This window comes from Piliocolobus tephrosceles, chromosome 15 (genome assembly GCF_002776525.5).
Source record: "Piliocolobus tephrosceles isolate RC106 chromosome 15, ASM277652v3, whole genome shotgun sequence".
NCBI classification, from domain to species: domain Eukaryota; kingdom Metazoa; phylum Chordata; class Mammalia; order Primates; family Cercopithecidae; genus Piliocolobus; species Piliocolobus tephrosceles.
This window is the reverse complement of record NC_045448.1, coordinates 104976359-104995927: the sequence shown is the minus strand read 5'-3', so window position 1 is coordinate 104995927 and position 19569 is coordinate 104976359. Positions and strand designations below refer to the sequence as shown.

General features: G+C 43.8%; 1 protein-coding gene across 9 annotated transcripts in view; it reads right to left on the bottom strand.

Moving 5' to 3' along the window:
• Positions 1-18064, bottom strand: part of REV1 (REV1 DNA directed polymerase) — an 88194-nt gene extending 70130 nt beyond the window's left edge. For 4 of the 9 annotated variants that reach the window (XR_002731474.1, XM_023211390.1, XM_023211393.1 and 1 more), the window contains exon 1: positions 17695-17929. The gene's annotated coding sequence lies outside the window, so the exon portion shown is untranslated. Of the gene's footprint in view, positions 1-17694; positions 17930-18003 lie in introns of those variants that run through there. The other 5 variants (XM_023211397.2, XM_023211394.2, XM_023211392.2 and 2 more) reach the window with 3 other exon arrangements.
• Positions 18065-19569: the final 1505 nt, after the last annotated feature.

Sequence of the window (19569 nt, the reverse complement as noted above, 5' to 3'; positions counted from 1 at the left end):
CTGTACACTTAAAAACAGCTAAAATGGTAAACTTTTACATGTATCTTACCACAATTAAGAAGAGTTTAAAAAAAAAAGTACTTCTGAAGCTGCAAACACTCCACAGGCACCTGCAAGCTGCAGTAGACAGGATCTTCAGGTGGGGTGCAAAGCTGGGAAAAAGCCTACTTCAAGAAATCTGTACAGCAGCATCTGGGTGTTTTGTTTATTTTTTACTTTGAATTGGGGGCAGTGGGAGGCCATTTGAGAATTTACAAGAACCAGGTATTGCCTTTATGAGTGACTAAGTACATAAAGCGCTAGCACACATGCCCTAAAAAAAGTTTGGTAACAGTCTGCTCCAATGTGCTCTTATTCTGTCCTTTAATGGTAAAAGTTTTAACACCAGAAACAGCTTTTTATGTAACATTTAGATACAAAAATACAGCTATTTGTGGATCTTGTTTTGATTCAACCTTAGAGACCATGATTGTCTAAGGCTACAGTTCTCAAACAACTGCTGAAGTTGTATGGGTACTACAGACATGCACATCCCACAAACTAGTCAGGTTCTGATCGTGAAGGGACTCTCACCAAGGTATATAAAACAAAACAAAAGGCCGGGCCTGGTGGCTCATGCCTGTAATCCCAGTACTTTGGGAGGCTGAGGTGGGCAGATCATTTGAGGTCAGGAGTTTGAGACCAGCCTGACCAACCTGGTGAAACCCCATCTCTTAAAAATACAAAAAAAAAAAAAAAAAAAAAAATTAGCCGGGCATGGTGGCGCCTGCCTGTAGTCCCAGCTACTCAGGAGGTTGAGGCAGGAGAATCACTTGAACCCAGGAGGTGTAGGTTACAGTGAGCCAAGATTGCACCACTGTACTCCAGTCTGACAGAGTGAGACGGGAAGGGAAGGGATGGGACAGGAAGGGAAGGGAAGAATTCAGACACCTAGGTGAAGGGCGCAATTTCCCAGAAGTACAAGTACTGGCTCTAATCTTCAACCTGTACCTGCTTTTAGCAACTGATTCTAAACCAAGCCAACAGTTCACATTCTAAGCATAGTGCTGTGTGTCTTTCATGTATTTAAAATATCTTTTAAAAATATACAAGATATTTAGATCAGGCTTTATTCCTAACCTAATAAAACTCATTTTTGCCACTTTATGTGGTTTTTTTTTTTACACCTTCAGCATACTGAAACATTTTCCTATTACTAATTTTTTCTGCTGCAATAAAACAATTTCTGTAGCAGATGAGATACTGTCTTGATAAACACACAATTCAAAGAACTTCAATCTATCAAAGTGGCACACAGCACTCTCCACAGAAAAAATTATAGGTTTTGGTATGTAAGCCTTTTCTTGAAGTCAGTATGATCTTTCCATCTTTTCCTGGGACATTCTCTATTATTCCCTCATCACTGACTTGTGTTTATACACTGCTCTGTAATGCTAAGTACATTATGCAATCCTGCTAGGTGTTCCTTTTCAAAAATAGCTTTTCTTGCTGTATTTATAAAAACAATTCGTGTTTATTGCAGAAAATTGGAAAATACAGAAAACAGAAAAGGAAAAAAATTACCCACATTCCTACCACCTAAAAACTTCACCTATTAACTGACAGTTTATATTTCCTTCCTTTTAGTGTTCCTTTAATTTTTAACATTCAAATTTAATTTCTTTACATTTAAACACATTACTAGTAATACGTTTCTTTCACTTCTGAAGTGTCTTTAGTTTTCCAAGACCCCTTTACATCTACCATTTATCTTTACAACTCATCCATAGAGTAAGTCAGTCAAGTACTATTTATTTTGCACACAACAGTTGCCTTCTAGGGTAGAGAAGCTAAAAAGTTTTAAAAGGCTGCACTGCTGGCTCGTGGTACAAAATCATACTCATCTTCTACAAAATTATGTTCCCAAATCTTCAATGGAAAAAATAATAATGGTATCAATATGAACTGCTAAAAAGTTAAGAACACTCCTTTTGAACTGAAGTAACCTAACACAATTCAACAAAACAGATTCTTCACCAGGGAATCTAGCAACCGTCTAGATTATAATACAGCCATATATGTAACAAGACCAAGGAAGAAAACAGGTCCTACAAATAAGCTCCATCTAGACCCCAACTAGTCCATATTGATAAGTAGAGGTCGGGTGTGGTGGCTCACACCTGTAATCCCAGCACTTTGGGAGGCTGAGGCAGGCGGATCACTTGAGGTCAGGAGTTTGAGACCAGCCTGACCAACATGGTGAAACCTGTCTCTACTAAAAAGAAAAAAATCAGCCAGGCATGGTAGCAGGCACCTGTAATCCCAGCTACTCGGTGGGGGGCTGACTTGAATGCGGTAGGCAGAGGTTACAACGAGCCGAGACTGTGCCACTACTCTCTAGCCTGGGCGACAGAGTGAGACTTCGTTCCAAAAAAGAAAAAAAAAAAAGTAGAGACCCAAAGACAGCATCGACTTTGTTGCTCAGCAGTTCTCTGAACTTAAGCAAGTCATAATCAGTCATATTTTAGTTCCTCCGTATGTGGAAAGAGTTGGGCCTGTTTGAAATGCTTGTTCCCCAGTGTCATAAAGAAATAGCACTTAGGCCGGGCGCGGTGGCTCAAGCCTGTAATCCCAGCACTTTGGGAGGCCAAGACGGGCGGATCACAAGGTCAGGAGATCAAGACCATCCTGGCTAACACGGTGAAACCCCATCTCTACTAAAAAAAAATACAAAAAACTAGCTGGGCGAGGTGGCGGGCGCCTGTAGTCCCAGCTACTCGGGAGGCTGAGGCAGGAGAATGGCGTAAACCCGGGAGGCGGAGCTTGCAGTGAGCTGAGATCCGGCCACTGCACTCCAGCCTGGGCGACAGAGCGAGACTCCGTCTCAAAAAAAAAAAAAAAAAAAGAAAAGAAAAGAAATAGCACTTGAACACAAATTTATTTAGTAAGGCCATTTTTATTTCCTGCAGAAAGGGTACACTTGCCACCAGTTTTGCCATGAGAGTACACCGAACAAAGGAGCAGGATCATTTATAACCTGATGCGTCCACCCTACTGCTGTGTTCGGTTTCCACTGGCTGGAACGGGACCTCACGTTCTGTATTTGTCCCGACTGGCTAACAACTTAGAACTTTCTAAAAGAGTCAAAGGCAGAGGAGAACAAAGGAAGGAGGAAGTAACTTGTGGAATGCTGAGAAAGGTAAAAACACTTTTAAGTAAGGAAGAGGAAAAAGATATGACCTAATGCTTGCTTGGACCAGTATAAGCATGCCAGGGCAAATATTCAGGAGCAGAGGTCTTTGAATAAATTTTGCTTCTAAGATAAGTTACTATTTATTTCTAATCAGATGGGGGAGGAAAGTCTTTGAAAAGGAACTTCTACTTTTACTTTTTACAGACCTGAGAAATTCTAGTCTTTTGCAATTGTTTAAACGTACATGATTCTATGCTTGAATCCAGGAGACAGAGGTTGCAGGGAGCCGAGATCGTGACACTGCACTCCAGCCTGGGTGCCAGAGCAAGACTCCATCTCAAAAATAAACAAACAGGCGGTGGCTCATGCCTGTAATCCCAGCACTTTTTCTACGCTTTCCAAAAAACAAGATGTGCCTATCCACAGATGTGGCTGTGCGATAAAGATCCTAACCCAGTGGTTTGGCCTTTGCCCTTGGTTCCTGGGAGGTAATCCTTCCTTTTCCCCACCTTCACATGGTCCAAGACTAGACTGGTAGGTAATCTCTAAGCCCTTAGAATGTCCACTCTATGGGAGCAGTGGCTCATGCTTGTAATCCCAGCACTTCAGGAGGCCGAGGTGGGAGGATCACGAGGTCAGGAGTTGGAGACCAGCCTGGCCAACATGGTGCAACCCCGTCTCTACTAAAAATACAAAAATTAGCCGGGCACGGTGGCGCACACCTGTAATCCCAGCTACTCAGGAGGCTGAGGCAGGAGAACTGCTTGAACCCGGGAGGCAAAGGATGCAGTGAGTGGAGGCTGCAGTGAGCCAAGATTGTGCCACTGTACTTCAGGCTGGGTGACAGAGCAAGGCTCTGTCCAAAAAAAAAAAAAAGGATGTCCACCCTGTTAAGTGCTTTTGTTAACTGGAGGCTTTGAGCCACTCCAGATAGTTTCGCACTGTGATTTACAGTGAAGGGCTTTCAGCCATCTGTTATCAACCTCCTGAAGGGCTGAAAACTAAAGGTCACTATGCCAACAGTCAATCATATCCAAGTGACCAAGCCCCAGTACAAATGCTGGATACCGAGGCTTGGGTGAGCGTCCCTAATTGACAATCTCCATAAGTACTGTCAAAAGTTGGCACTGTCCACAACTTCGCCAGCAGAGGATAACTGGAAGTTTTGTAAGTGCAACTCTTCTGTGTGCCCCATGCACCTCTTCCCTTGGCTGATTTCATTCTGTATCTTTTCACTGTAATAAATCCAACCATAAGTAAAACCCCTTTCAGTAGTTATGTGAACCCTTCTGGCTAATTATTTAACCTAAGGATGGTGTGGATCCCCAAATTTGCAGTTGGTCTCATGAGGGTGGTCTTGGAACCCCAACTCCGTGATGGCAAAATGGCACTGTCCTCCAGTATTCATTCTTCTTTCTTTCTTTTAGTAATGGAACACCTCTCCTGCCCCTCTTAGCAGGAGGCAGAGTAGGCAAACAGAGACTGCATTTCCCAGGCTCTTCTAAAAATCAGGGGTGGCCACGTGACTCAGTTCTGGCTAAGGAGGTATGAGCAGAGTGATGTGTACAAAAATATGAGCCATATTCCTAAAGAAAGCTGTTTACTTCTTTTTCTGGGATGCGGTTGTAAGGTAACCCAGCTTCACCCATGGGAATAAGGACAATACCCTATGGAATGGCTAAGCACACAGAAGAAATGTGGAACCCCTACAACACTGACGTGCTCACCCACTATGGACTGCTTGTCTACCTCTGGACAATTACGGGAGAAAGAAAAACTTAAATATTGTTTGTCCTGTTGTATTCTGAAGTCCCTGTTACAGCAGCTTAGCCTGCACCCTCATGTGTAAGTACATCTGAGCATTTTAATATGATTTTGATTCAGTGTCTACATAAATCAGAGACAAAGAGAAAGACACACAATAAGACGTACTGTATAAAAAATATTTGGATATATTAAACCTGAAAATGCATAACAAACATTTGTATGTCCCAGTTTGGCGCTGATCTGATTAAAAGGAAAGCATCTATCCCAAACAATTCAATATAACAAAGAGTTTTCTCTTATTCTTCTTGCTATTCATAACTACCAAAAAAAGATGCTTGATTTAACAAAATCAATAGTTAATACAAACTGAAGGGGGCTTCCTGAATGAATGACTAATGCTTTCTTCCCTTCAATCAGATTTCCACAGAAAAGGAAAGAAGTAGAGACACTGTTTTAATAAAGTACCTAGGAGGCTGGGCACGGGGGCTCACGCCTGCAATCCCAAGACTTTGGGAGGCCAAGGCAGGTAGATCACCTAAAGTCAGGAGTTCGAGACCAGCCTGGCCAAAATGGCAAAATCCCATCTTTATAAAAATACAAAGATTAGCCAAGCGTGGTGGTGCACACCTGTAGTCCCAGCTACTCTGAAGGCTGAGGCAGGAGGATCACTTGAACCTGGGAGGCAGAGGTTGTAGTGAACTGAGATCACACCACTGCACTGGGCAACACTGAGACTCTGTCTCAAAAGAATAAAAAATTTAAAAAAGGAAGTACCAAGGAGAACTGCCTTCTCTAGTTTTCCAGAGTGCAGCCAAATCACCCCATTTCCAAACACCTTCCCCTCAATTTTCCTGCTTTCCTGTGTTCCAAACCACGTGGCCCAATTGCATTTATTAAGCATCTCCATCCACTAGGATGTTCTACACATCTCAAAGTCAGCATGTCCATAAGTAGGATCAAGCTACAAAGTATGTTCTGGAGATGACATGATAAAAATTAAAATCTAGAGGAAGGAGTTAAGAAGCCACTGATCTTCACTAAGGAGAAGTGGTATAATCTCACAGGAAAGCCAAATGATTATCTGTAGAAAAGTTCAAGGTTGCAATAAATAAGGGATTCCAAAGGCCACAGCAGAAGAGCTAGTAACAGGAACAGAACTTAGCTGAAGAATAAAGGAAGTCATATCAAAGAAGAGGGAAATGTATCTAAAGCAGTAATTCTCATGCCTGAGCATGCATCGCAATCACCAGCATAGGGCCTGTTAAAAGACAAGATGCTGGGCCCCAACTCCAACGTTTCTGATTCAGTGAGTCTAAGGTAGGGCTGGAAATTTACATTTCTAAAAGGTTCCCAGGTAATGTTGATGCTGTTGGACTGTGGCACACACTTTGAGAACCACTGGTTTTGCCTGTACCTAAAAATGTATCTATAGTGGTGAGAACAGAGAAAAGGACAGTTCAGTGGTAATGAGAAAGGTTACATACAGTAGAGAGAATGATGCTACAATGTGTCCTAAGTAGAATGAACTTCACATCAGGAGTAATGCAATTCACCAGGTGAAGATTTTAATTAGATTGCAGGTGACAGGCTGGGCGCGGTTGCTCATACCCCTAATCCCAGCACTTTAGGAAGCCCAGGAGGGCAGATCAGGAGGTCAGGAGATGGAGACCATCCTGGCTAACAAGGTGAAATCCCGTCCCTACTAAAAACACAAAAAATTAGCTAGGTGTGGTAGCACTCCCCAGTGTCCCAGCTACTTGGGAGCTGAGGCAGGAGAACTGCTTTAACCAGGGAGTGGGATGTTGCAGTCAGCCGAGATCACGCCACTGCACACTAGCCTGGGTGACAGAGCAAGACTCTGTCTCAAAAAAAAAAAAAAAAAGAAAAGAAAAGAAAAAAGACTACAGATGACAAAATCTCTCCTGTCCTGCCCCCCACTTCCCCTTACCCCAAATTCCAGGTCTGAGCTAATGTTGTTTCTCCATTCACTTAGCATTTACTATCATCTTCAGTTTTCAAGGTGAGTAAAATGAGTATAAACCACAATCCAAGGGTATCAGAGATTTGCATACAACTATAATATGAGATCTGTAATCCCAGCATTTTTGGAGGCCAAGGTGGGAAGATCTCTTGCGTGAGACCAGCGTGAGCAACATAGCAAGACCTCATCCCTAAAAAAAATAATAATAATAAAAAGAGCCAGGCACGGTGGCACACACCTGTAGTCAGGAGGCTGAGATGGGAGGATCGCTTGAGCCTGGCCTGCACTTGAGCCTGGCCTGCACTTGGCCTGGGAGACACAGCAAGACCAAAAAAGTAAAAATAATAATACTAATAAAAGATCCTGCATTATAGGCACTAATGTAATGAAATAAATGCACAGAGAAAACAGCTATAAATCTCATGTTCGAGAAGACACCCAAGAAAGCATCACTGAGAGGTAGATCTAAACTAAGAACAATCAGTAGGATTTTATGGGATAGAAGGTAGGTGGGAAGGGGTGACATGAAGGTAAAGATTTCAGGAAGAAAAAAATGCGTAATCAAAAACATAAAAGGGCCGAGCGCAGTGGCTCACACCTGTATCTCAGCACTTTGGGACATTAAGGCAGGAGGACTGCTCAAGCCCAGGAGTTCGAGACCAGCCTGGGCAACAAAGTGAGACCCTCCCTGTCTCCACAAAAAAAAGTTCTTTAATTAGCCAGTCATGGTGGTGCACGTTCGTGGTCACGGCTACTTGGGGGACTGAGATGGGAGAACTGCTTGAGCCTGGGAGGTTAAGACTGCAGTGAGCCGTCATCACGTCACTGCACTCAGGCCTAGACTATACAGCAAGACCCTGCTTCATAAAAAATAAAAAGAAAAATACAAAAAGATGTTTAGGACAACATTCTAGAATTTACTGGTATGTAGGAACATGGCCAGATGTAGAGGTAGACCAACTAAGGTAGGTGGAAAAATATAACAAAGGCCTTGAATATATCATACTAAGAAGTTTAAACTAAGAAAGTTTACTTTCTAAGTTTTAAGCAAGTGTAAATTGGGTGGGAGAGGGTCTGGCTCCTGAGCCTAGCCTACACCATAACCTATAAATCTTAGCTAAAGTCCTCACCTTGTGCATTCCACCCACACAAGTCATTAGATCTCTGAACTCACAAGGTAAATGGCATAAACAATGATACATAACTAAAAACAAATCCCTCAGAGCAACTGCATTTCAAAAATATAGTCAAACTCTTCTTTTCTGGACCTGCTATCAGTTCCAGCATTCATAAATCCCTTTTCTCACAAATCCTTCTATTAAATATAATTGCAAGTAAACATAAAAGGAGAAGTTGTCACTGCTTCTGGAATCTTCCCTTGCTTACACCAATAATATATTTAAAATTATATACTTTTAAAAAAACAAAAACATAACACTACAACATGCTACATTCTTCAAGACACCAGAAGTCTTATTCAATGTAATAATTTAGCACACTATAATCTCTGAGAAACAGTGAGTTCCAAGATAATTTAATATAATCTTTGAGTGACAATCTGAAACAAGATTAGGCATAAACAATACGCAAAGAATATTAACCTCCAACACAGTACACCTGAAGTGTTAGTAACTGACTCAAGTTACTGAAACATTTTACAACCCTAGCACAGATTATCAACGCCTCCACCCCACCCATGAAAATCTCACTTCATATTTTTTCTTCCAAATAACTAATGAATAATTACGCACATCTAAAAGTAAACTCAAGAGCAATACCAAAATTCAAACTTTTTACAGCCAATTATTAAGCTTTAAAGTATCAAATATGTAGTTTATAACCCAAGCTACAACAAAATTTATGTAATTAAAACATTTAACTCAAGTGAATAACCCAAGTTTTAAATTCTATTGTATCAATAAAATGTTATGTAGCAATTCTCAACAGAAGGCAATATATATATATTCGAATATATATATATTCGAATATATATATTCTATATATATTCAAATGCAACCTGTTCCAATTTTTAATACAACAGAGGTAACTCGGTTACTATCACTACCACTAGTTTTAGCTGTCACAAATTGAGCAAGTATCTGTTCTCACTTATTTAGCCAGCATTGTGTAATAAAGAATTTGAGGCCCAGGCACAGCGGCTCATGCCTGTAATACCAGCACTCTGGGAGGCCAAGGCAGGAAGATCACTTTAGGCCAGGAGTCTGAAGCCAGCCTGGGCAACATAGGGAGATCCCTACACACACACACACACACAAAATATTTAAATTAGCCAGGTGCGATGATGCATGCCTGTATTCCTACCTACTGGGGAGGCTGAGGCAGGAGGATCACTGTGGCCCGAAAGCTGGAGGGTACAGTGAGCTATGATAGCACCACTGTGACACAGTAAGACCCTGTCCCTAAACAAACAAAAACAAAAAAATTTGGCCATTGTCTGATTCCTGGAAAACTCTACTCTTGGAGTCTCCCAGCTGATAGGAGTGTCTTTGCTATCCATGAATCCATAATGGGTCCTTCTTGGCCCACAATTGAGTTTCTGTTAACAGGGTGACTCCCAGTAGGCCCCTAGTTTCAGGATGGGGGTTGGCCATGTTAGAAATGCCAACAACCATGTGAATAGTGGGTTGGGGCTTTGAGCAAGCTGACACCAGCCTAACAACCTGACCTCCAGGGAGAAGGGGGCTGGGGACTGAGTCCAATCGCACCTATGTAATAAAATTCCCCCCAAAACTCCAGACGCTGTAGAGTAAGTGAGGCTTCCTGGTTGGCAATCATTCACTGATGTACGGAAGGATGACACGTCCTGAGGACGTGGAAGCTTCACATTTGGGACCCTCCCAGATCTTGTTCTATATGTCTCTTTAATTGTCTGGTCCTGATTTGTATCTTTAAAAAAATAACTATAATTCCAAGAACAGCACTTGTCTGACGTCTGTGAGTCATTCTAACAAATTATCAAACATGAGGTGTAGTGGGAACTGCCAAAGTGGTAGCCAGTTGGTCAGAGTGTGGACAACCTGCAAGTTTGTAGAGTTTGTAGCTAATATACGAAGTGAGGAGAGTCTTGTAGACTATATCCTTAACTTACCATGCCTTACCTAACTCTGGGTAACGGGTGCCCAAATGACACTACACACTAAGGTAGGTGGAAAAATATAACAAAAGGCCTTGAATATATCATACTAAGAAGTTTAAACCTTACTTTCTAAGTTTTAAGCAAGTGTACAGGATACGCTGCCTTACCTCTCTTCCCAGGACTCTTAAGAGAATTAAATGAGAAAAAAAGTTAGGTAAAGCACTCTTTAAGATATAAAGCGTTGTGTTTGCTTTGGCTGTACATGTACTAAAATTGGAATGACACTGAGATTATTATCATGGGAAAAAATTCTGTATTAAAAAATTTACACTTTGGGAGGCCGAGACAGGTGGGATTGCCTGAGGTCAGGAGTTCGAGACCAGCCTGGCCAACATGGTGAAATCCCATCTCTACTAAAAATACTAAACTCAGCTGGGCGTGGTGGCAGGCACCTGTAATCTCAACCACTCGGGAGGCTGAGGCAGGAGAATGGCTTGAACCCGGGAGGAGGAGGTTGCAGTGAGCCGAGATCACACCACTGCACTCCAGCCTGGGTGACAAGAGCAAAACTCCATCAAAAAAAAAAAAAAAAAAAAAGTGTTAGGCTCCTTAAAATATTGAAGAAGAAATTGTTAAAATATTTTTAAAAGTTCAGGACTGTCCAGATTAAATGGCTTTAAAAAAAAAAAGGCTTAAAATAAACAGCTAAGGAGTCATCAAGAAACTGAATTTATAAAAGTAAAATACAGAACTTAATGAAAACCAATTACAAGAACAAAATATCTAAGGAAGAGTTTCAACTACCTAATTCAGACCAGTGCCTAAAAGATAAGAATGCATTAAGTCCGGCCGGGCGCGGTGGCTCAAGCCTGTAATCCCAGCACTTTGGGAGGCCGAGACGGGCGGATCACGAGGTCAGGAGATCAAGACCATCCTGGCTAACACGGTGAAACCCCGTCTCTACTAAAAATACAAAAAACTAGCCGGGCGAGGTGGCGGGCGCCTGTAGTCCCAGCTACTCCGGAGGCTGAGGCAGGAGAATGGCGTAAACCCGGGAGGCGGAGCTTGCAGTGAGCTGAGATTCGGCCACAGCACTCCAGCCCGGGCGACAGAGCAAGACTCCGTCTCAAAAAAAAAAAAAAAAAAAAAAAAAAAAAAAAAGAATGCATTAAGTCCATTCCTAGAAATCGCAAATGTAGAAACGACAGAGCTTACAGAATGTAAGATGCAGCCATTATTTTGTGACTAAACCTCCAAAAAGTTCATTTTAGCCTTGGGTATGATCAGGAATGACTGAGGTCAGTAAGCAACACTTTGCTTAATCAGATATGAGTTTGAATACGAACTACTCCCATCACAACCAACTTTTCTTGCCCATCACTACCTAATATTTTAATTTAAGCACAAAGTCACGGGACCCGACTGGTCTTTAAAAGGTTTCTCAAAGCATCCTACGTAGACAAGGCAGTTACCTGCCCACATGAGAATGCATCACTTTCAACTGCATTATAATAGAGGACAAAATTTTTTTCTACTATGTTCCAATGATAAAATCAAGACTTTAAATCATAATTTTACAAGAACTTATCATTTTATTTTCTGCCCTCTTGAATATGAGACACCAAGTGTTGCTGGTCTTTCCCTCAGTAATGCAGGGAACAGTTTAGTGTGGCAGGGGGAAAAAAGGCCTTGGGGGGGAAACCTAGGCTCTTGTCTTATTTCTCCTCTTTAGCAGGCAAATGACCCTCGGGGTCTCACTTTCCTCCAGTAAGATACAACAGCATGGCCTACTGAATCTGTAAGATTCTTTCCACCCCGACATTCTGAGGCGTTGAGAAGCCAGTAACTCGTAATTTAGATATTCTTACAAATTAAAAAAGCCTTGCAAGGAAATGTCAGAAACCATTAAAATGTATGTAAAAGCATCCCACCTACGTGTTCCTCCTTACTGAAGGCGATCTAGGTAAAGATCAGATATGTAGACTATTATCCTTAGCAAACGAACACAGGAACAGAACACCAAACACCACATGTTCTCACTTGGAAGTGGCAGCCGAATGATGAGAACTCACGAATGCAAAGAAGGGAGCAACAGGCACTGGAGTCTACTTGAACATGGAGGGTGGGAGGATGGAAAGGAGCAGAAAAAGTAACTATTGTGTATCAGGCTTCATACCTGAGTGACTCAACAATCTGTATAACAAACCCCCATGACATGAGTTTATCTATATAACAAACATTCATATATATGTACCCCAGAACCTAAGATAGAAGCTTAAAAAAAAAATTGCCCCATAATCAGCAGGAACACATCACTAGGAGCTTTCATTAAATATTGACTTGCTACCTCCAATTTAGCCTTAAGCAAACTTAGACGTTTATGTTTTCTTAAGTCTAACCTATTAGATGCAAAACCTTTTCAAACTATTTACAAAGCTGAAGCACCAAGACACAATTCTTTGACTTATTTATAATGACTTTTAAATGTGAGTGAGAAAAACATTAATTATGATGCAAGTCATCATCCTATTAAAACATTTCACACTTATAGGCATTTAAGTATAGTAGTAGTTAAATCTAAAAAAAAAAAAACAAAAATCAAAACATTGGCCATAACGATTAAGCTGCCAGTAGTTACACACACTCACAAATAATGTGATAAATTGTAACGGCAAGCTTCCAAACAAAAACCTTATCATTTTTAACATGCCTCACAGCAGACTGGGTATGACCTCAGGAACTAGCCTGAAATCTTGGCTCCTTTCTTGTGCAACCAGCCAAGTAACAACATCTCTCTAAATCTGTTTCTTTATAAGGTGCCAACCTTATATGGTAGCTGTAGATATTAAATAAGACACTGCACTTAGCAAAGAGCCTAGCACACAGTAAATATTTAATAACTTACAATGAATAAATTTTGGAAGAAATGTTACCCAAAGCAGCAGCCCTCTGACCTTTAAAAAAAAAATTTAGGCCTAGGGTTTAGGATCCTATTGCTTGTTAAAGTTCAGACTGAGAAATAAAACAACAAGCCTACAAAGAAGCATTTTACTAAGGACAAGGGAATTTAAAACAACTGGTATTATGCAATTCAATTACCACAGGCAGAATTTTAGTTTATGAGAATAATTCAAGTTGTATTAGCTCAAAGTATCTATTATTACAAAGTCACTGTCTCCATCAATTCTTTCTCCTATTTCTGTAACTGCTAAAGAAAAATAAATCATATTATGAAAAGAACAGAAAGATACAAAGCACAGCTGGGTTAAGTTCCAATTAATAACCAAACACAATTTGAGGGGAAAAACCCATTGAAAGAAGGGGGAAACTGAACACAACTAAAGATGATAAAAAATTTCCTTCCTAAATACTACGAGACTCATATTTCAACTGGGTCTTCAAGGACTTTCCCTGTCTGAAGACAGGAAGCCTCTAGCAAGTCCTTTCATCACCACAATCGGATCTCAGCTGAACTTCAAAGGGAACTATATAAAAGCCACTTTGGTGGGCAGTTGTTGAGATAATCACTCTTAGCATCTTCTACAGATTGAAGACTAAAAAAACCTGACTTACACATTAAGACCAAACACCAGTCACTATTCTCAGCAGTTTATTTTTTAATTTGTTCTAGACATCCACAAAATGTATTTTTTAAAGGAGTTCCATAAATATAATTTTGGTAGCGAACACAAATTCAGCACTAAAGTAATACACAAAAAATTTAACCAGACACAGTGGCTCACACTTGTAATCCCACCACTTTGGGAGGATGAGGCAGGAGGATCACTGTAGCCCAAGAGTTTGAGACCAGCCTGGGCAACAGAGTAGGACCCCACCTTTACAAAACATTAAAAAACTAGTCAGGCATGGTGACACACGCCTGTAGTGACAGCTACTCGAGCGTCTGAGGCAGGAGGCTGGCTTGAACCCAGGAGGTTGAGGCTGCAGTGAGCTGTGATCACACCACTGCATTCCAGCTTGGGCAACAGAGTAAGACCCTGTCTCAAAAAATTAAAAAAAAAGAAAAAAATTCAATTAATCCAACTTTATCTCATGCCAAAATACAAAATCCTAAGTGAACAAGCTAATTTCAAATAGTTCTTAGAAGGTCTAAAATTACCCTATTCTAAGCACTTTACATATATTAACTCAATTATTACTCACCATAATCCTGTGAGGTCGGTATTATCATAGTCATCTTACAGATGAGCAGAACTGAGGCACCACCAAGTTATTAATTTGCTCACGGTCTCACAATCAGTAAATGGTAGGAGCCAGAGAATTGTGACCTAAGCTGTCTGATTCCAGAACCAATATTCAAATCAACTATACTATTCATTTACTCAACAAGTTTTATTGACAGCCTACTATGTACCAGGCGCAGTTCTAAACACTGGGGATAGAGCTGTGTACAAGTCAGACAAGGCCTCTGCTCTCTTATTGAGAAGAGGGCTGGCAGCAAACAAGTCTAAACGGAGAAATAACTAAGTAAGTGAAAAAAACAGTGTATCTTCACCCAGTAATAAATACTACAGAGAAAAAGAGAATAAAAAATAAAAGATTATAAAAGAAGGGGCTGATTCCTATTTTAGAATCAGAAAAGGCCTCTCTGAGGCGATGACATTTGAGCAGAAACACAAGATGTAAAGAGCCATGACCACTTAGAGGAAGGGGTCATGCTAAGAGAATAGTTAAGTATAACATCCCAAGGTAGAAACACTTTGTTCAAGAACCGGCAAAAGGACTATGGGACTGGAGTAGGTTGCTGAAAGTCTGTCACCTAATAAGAGGTAAGCTGGAAGTTGCCAAAACATGCTATACCCTGATGGGATGTGCTAAGGGCTAAGATTCAAATGTAAGTGTTAACAGGAAGCTTCTGGAGGACATTAAGCAAGAAAGTGACAATCTGATTTACATTTTTAAAAAGATCCCTCTGGTTGTCAAGGGGAATCCCTAGGGAACAGTCAGGGAGCAAGACAAATAAAGAAACCAGTAAAGGCACTATGGCAACAGTCCAACCAAGAGATAATGGAACTTAGACTAGGATTCATGTACTGTTTATAAGTAGATGCTAACAGAAGAGCCTGCAACCTAATTGCCTCTAAAGAGCCTTTTTAATATTCCTTTTCCCATCTCCTCTCCTGACTTGCTTTTGGAAAAAAATAAGATTCTTTTTTAATGTCCATGTTAACGTTTCAGTTGGTGCTATTACAGTAACAGAAAAAAACTTTTCATTTTTAAACGTTGTTTAGACCGGGCGCGGTGGCTCAAGCCTGCAATCCCAGCACTTTGGGAGGCCGAGACGGGCGGATCACGAGGTCAGGAGATCGAGACCATCCTGGCTAATACGGTGAAACCCCGTCTCTACTAAAAAAAATACAAAAAACTAGCCGGGCGAGGTGGCGGGCGCCTGTAGTCCCAGCTACTTGGGAGGCTGAGGCAAAAGAATGGCGTAAACCCGGGGGGCGGAGCTTGCAGTGGGCTGAGATCCGGCCACTGCACTCCAGCCTGGGCGACAGAGAGAGACTTCGTCTCACAAAAAAAAAAAAAAAAAAAAAAAGTTAACATACCCTATGATTAGTAATATGCCACATACACACACCCATACATTCTTGAAAAGCAGAAAGAGCCACAATGCTCTTTAGTGTAGGACTTGTTCACTTATTTGGAGAGAAGAGGTACCTGTCACCTCTTCTGATTACCTTTCCTCTCACGCGTTGTCTCTAGCACATCCTGGCTCATTCTAGATTGTGAACTGCAATAAACTGGTCTATCAAAGGGAGTATGTATTTACTGAGCACCTCCTGAGTACCATGGTGTCACTAGATGTCTCACATTTAAGAACTCAATTAATTCTCAGCTACCCAAGGTGGGAAATGTTATCTTCATTCTACAAACGAGAAAAAATCAGAGATCCTAGTAACTTGTCTACAGTCACCAGCTAACAATTTGCAGGGCCAGAAATCTAACCTCCATCTGTGAAGTTCCTGTCTTTCCATTACAGCTGCTATCAAAGAAAGTGCTTTCAAATATATATTATACGTAGTCATTGCAACTTCTTACGAATAACGACCAGTTTGTTGCTGGTGAGGACAAGATTTCTTTAATTCTCTTATGTAGAACCAGAGTTTTGAAGCTGGGAGTGGGGGAATCTTATAAGTGTAGTGATCTTATATATTCAAGCACATTATTTTTTAAAAATTATGTTCTACTTGAGACTTCCTAGAAAGTAATCCTAAAAGAGCAATTCCCATTTTTAGAAAAAATATTAAATATGTACTGTTTACCATAAAATAGCGGTTAAGGTTCCACAACAAAAGACAGGAGTTTGGTACAGACTCTACCCTCAAAGGTCCTACAAAATAAGAAAAGACAGGGCCAAAAAGATAATCCTAACACAGTAAAGGGGGCAAATAGCCTCAGAATTGAATGTAAGAGAGCCTTGTATACCAGAGAATGATTCCTGGAAGAAGAGGAACTTTAGGTGACTTCTTAAGGGTCCAAAACAGGAAGGCAGGGAACACGCAGCACTTGTGCCTGCACGGGCAAACCCAAGGGTATGTGTGAAAGGTTGGCGGACAGATAGATGGTTCCCAGAGGCTTACTGGCTATATACAGCACTCCATAGAAAGAACCAAGGTTATGGTTGGTCCTACCCTACCTAAACAGGAAATGGCTTATTCTCGGAGACTAAAGTGTCAAGTCCAGAGAAAAGACCAGACAGATACATAGAATTACAGACTGTTACATTAAGTCCTTAACAGTTACAGGACCTTGTTGTGCTATGGGCTAGTCTGCATTATTTTCACCTAAATGAAACCATTTCTACTTACTACATGGCGTGAGAAAACGTGGAGATAAAGTGAATTAGCAGACGTATATCACCTGCAATTTATTTTACGGGGCAATACATTCAGGAGTGTTATGTGAGATTATTTCTTTACAAATTGGGAGTAGGTAGGAAGAGCAGCGAAACCCAGAGCGGCATCACTGTAACAGTACGGAAGCGGGCAACGGGCGCTCGGAAGGACAGTTGGGGAACGGCGCCCTGCGTATTAAGGGAACAGACAAGCGGCCAGGAAAAACAAGGGAGCAGCAACCGCCTTCGGACGCTCCGACCGGTTCCGGGATGCACCGCGGGCGTCGGGGCCAGGGTGCGGGGAAACGCTGCGGCTGGAGTGCGGGTGGGAGCGGCGGCTCGGCCGGGTCCACATTCTACAAACGCTTGTGGAACGAACGCCCGAACGCGCGCGCGAATGAATGGCGCGGAACTGAATGGCCGGCCGAGGCGCCGGCGCAGGAGGAAGGAGTTTGCGGCGCGGTCTGACCGGGCCAGCGGGACGTGGGGAGCGCGGGGGGAAGGGCCGCAACGCCAGGGGTCGGCGCGGGGCGGCCATGGAGCCGGGGGCGGCGCGGGGCTGGCCGCGCCATGACGAAAGGGAAGGGGAGGTCACACGTTACATAACCCGGCGGCTGCAGGCACGAGAGGAGGGCGCCGCGGGCAGCTCAGGCCGCGAGAGGACGGCCGCGGGCCGGGGCCGGGCGAAGCGCCCCTCCCCCGCCCCACCTCAGGCCGGCCGCGCTCCGGCCGCTGCCGCTCGGGTCTGCGGCGCCTCCGGGCGACGCGTGTCCGGTCCCGCCCCTCCCCCACCCGCCGCCGGCCCGGGGGTCGCTCACCTTCCGCGTTGCCCCAGACCACCATGCCCGGGCCCGGCCGCCTCCTCCGGCCTTGCGGACCCCGGCCCCGCCGCCGCCAGTGCCCCCGCCAGGGACCAGGGAAGAGGACCGGGGAAAGGCAGACCCACCGCCGCGCCGCGGTCCACGCTCTGCCACGCTCACGGCAACCAACCCCGCGCGCGTTCCGCGGCGGCTCTCCGCCCCTCCCCCTCTGGCTGCCGCGCGCGCCGCAGCCACGCCCCCTATAAGCGTCCCGCGCGCGCTCCCTGGCCCCGCCCACGCCCCCTCCCTGGCCCCGCTCGTGCTCACAGCCGCGCGGCGCACGCGCCCTGCTTCCTCCGGCCCCGGGCGACCCCAGCCTCGGGCGTGGCACCACGGAGCCCGGCGTGGGCCACCGTGTTCCTCCCCTCCCCGGCCCCGCCCTCTTGTTCTGCAGCCGCCCGCAGCGGGCAGCGCCTGGGCGGCACGTGACCGTCTCGCTACCCGGGCGGAGGGGAGCGTGGCGCGGGCCCGCCCACGTACTGCGCCGCCCGCCCGCACGGCCTTGGCCACCTCCTCGCTTCGTGGCCGGGTCGCGGGGCCTAGGTTGCCATTGGGACAGCGCGTCGCTCCGTGCACAGCGAGTCCCCGCACCTGCCCCGCCTGGGGGCTCCCCAGTCGGGAAGGACACAAGTGCAGGCACTGCCCGGGCTTCAAACCCCGGCACTGTGTGAAGATGCGCCAAACACCCGGGTTCTCTCTTTAAGCAATTGATTTACAGTGACATCTAGTGGAGAAGGGGAGGCATATGAACTGACATTCCTATGTCGGGAGCAACAGAGAACCACAGCCCACGCAGGTTCGCGGGAAGGAGCACTGCGCCACGGCGTTTTCGGGATTCGTGGCCAGCTCCCACAGGGCACAGACACTAACTTCTGTCCTTTGAGTGCCCGCGCAGCATTGCACCTGGGTATTTGTAAACGGAGGGCCGGTATCCTATCCCACGTACAGCGCTGGAGTTACATGAGAAAGCAATTTTCTACGAATATAGAAATAATATCCTGTATTCTGTATGCATATGTACAATTGTTATTGAGGGCCTTCCAACAGGAAAGTATCCGTCCATAAGGACCACTTTCTCCTTGGCAGGGTCGCTTTGAAGACGCCACGTTGTTACATAATAGCCTTTATTGTTGTAATCACAACATGAAGATACTTTTTACCCCTCATTCTCTTGCCTAAAATGCTTCCGAGTTTGCAGGTACTTAGGAAACAGTCAGTTCTTTTGAAAACTGATTTGCAGAGTTGGAACTTGTTTACTAGCAAGACAGAATACTCATAGCTCATTTCTTTCCCTTTCGGTTTTTGCCATTTTATAGACTTCTATAAATGCCCTTCAACTTCAGTATTCTCGCTAACCCAACGAATTCAGATTGCATGCTTTTCAAAGACGTCATAATTTAAAACAATGGCGTATTTTTTTTTTTCTTTCCTTTTTTTTGAGACGGAATTTTGCTCTTTTGCCCAGGCTGGCGTGCAATGGCGCCATCTCGGCTTACTGCAACCTCTGCCTCCCGGGGTCAAGCGATTCTCTCACCTCAGCCTCCCGAGTAGCTGGGATTACAGGCATGCGCCACCATGCCTGGCTAATTTTTGTATTTTTAGTAGAGAGGGGGTTTCACCATGTTGGTCAGGCTGGTCTCCAGCTCCTGACTTCAGGTAATCCACCTGCCTTGGCCTCCTAAAGTGCTAGGATTACCGGCGTGAGCCACCGCACCTGCCCATAATTTCAGTAGACTCACAACCAGTTGCCGACTGCAACACCAGGAGGTCATCTGCTGAGATGCCACAGAAAAACAGTGGCCACCGCTTGTTACGGGTGGTTTTGTTTGTTTG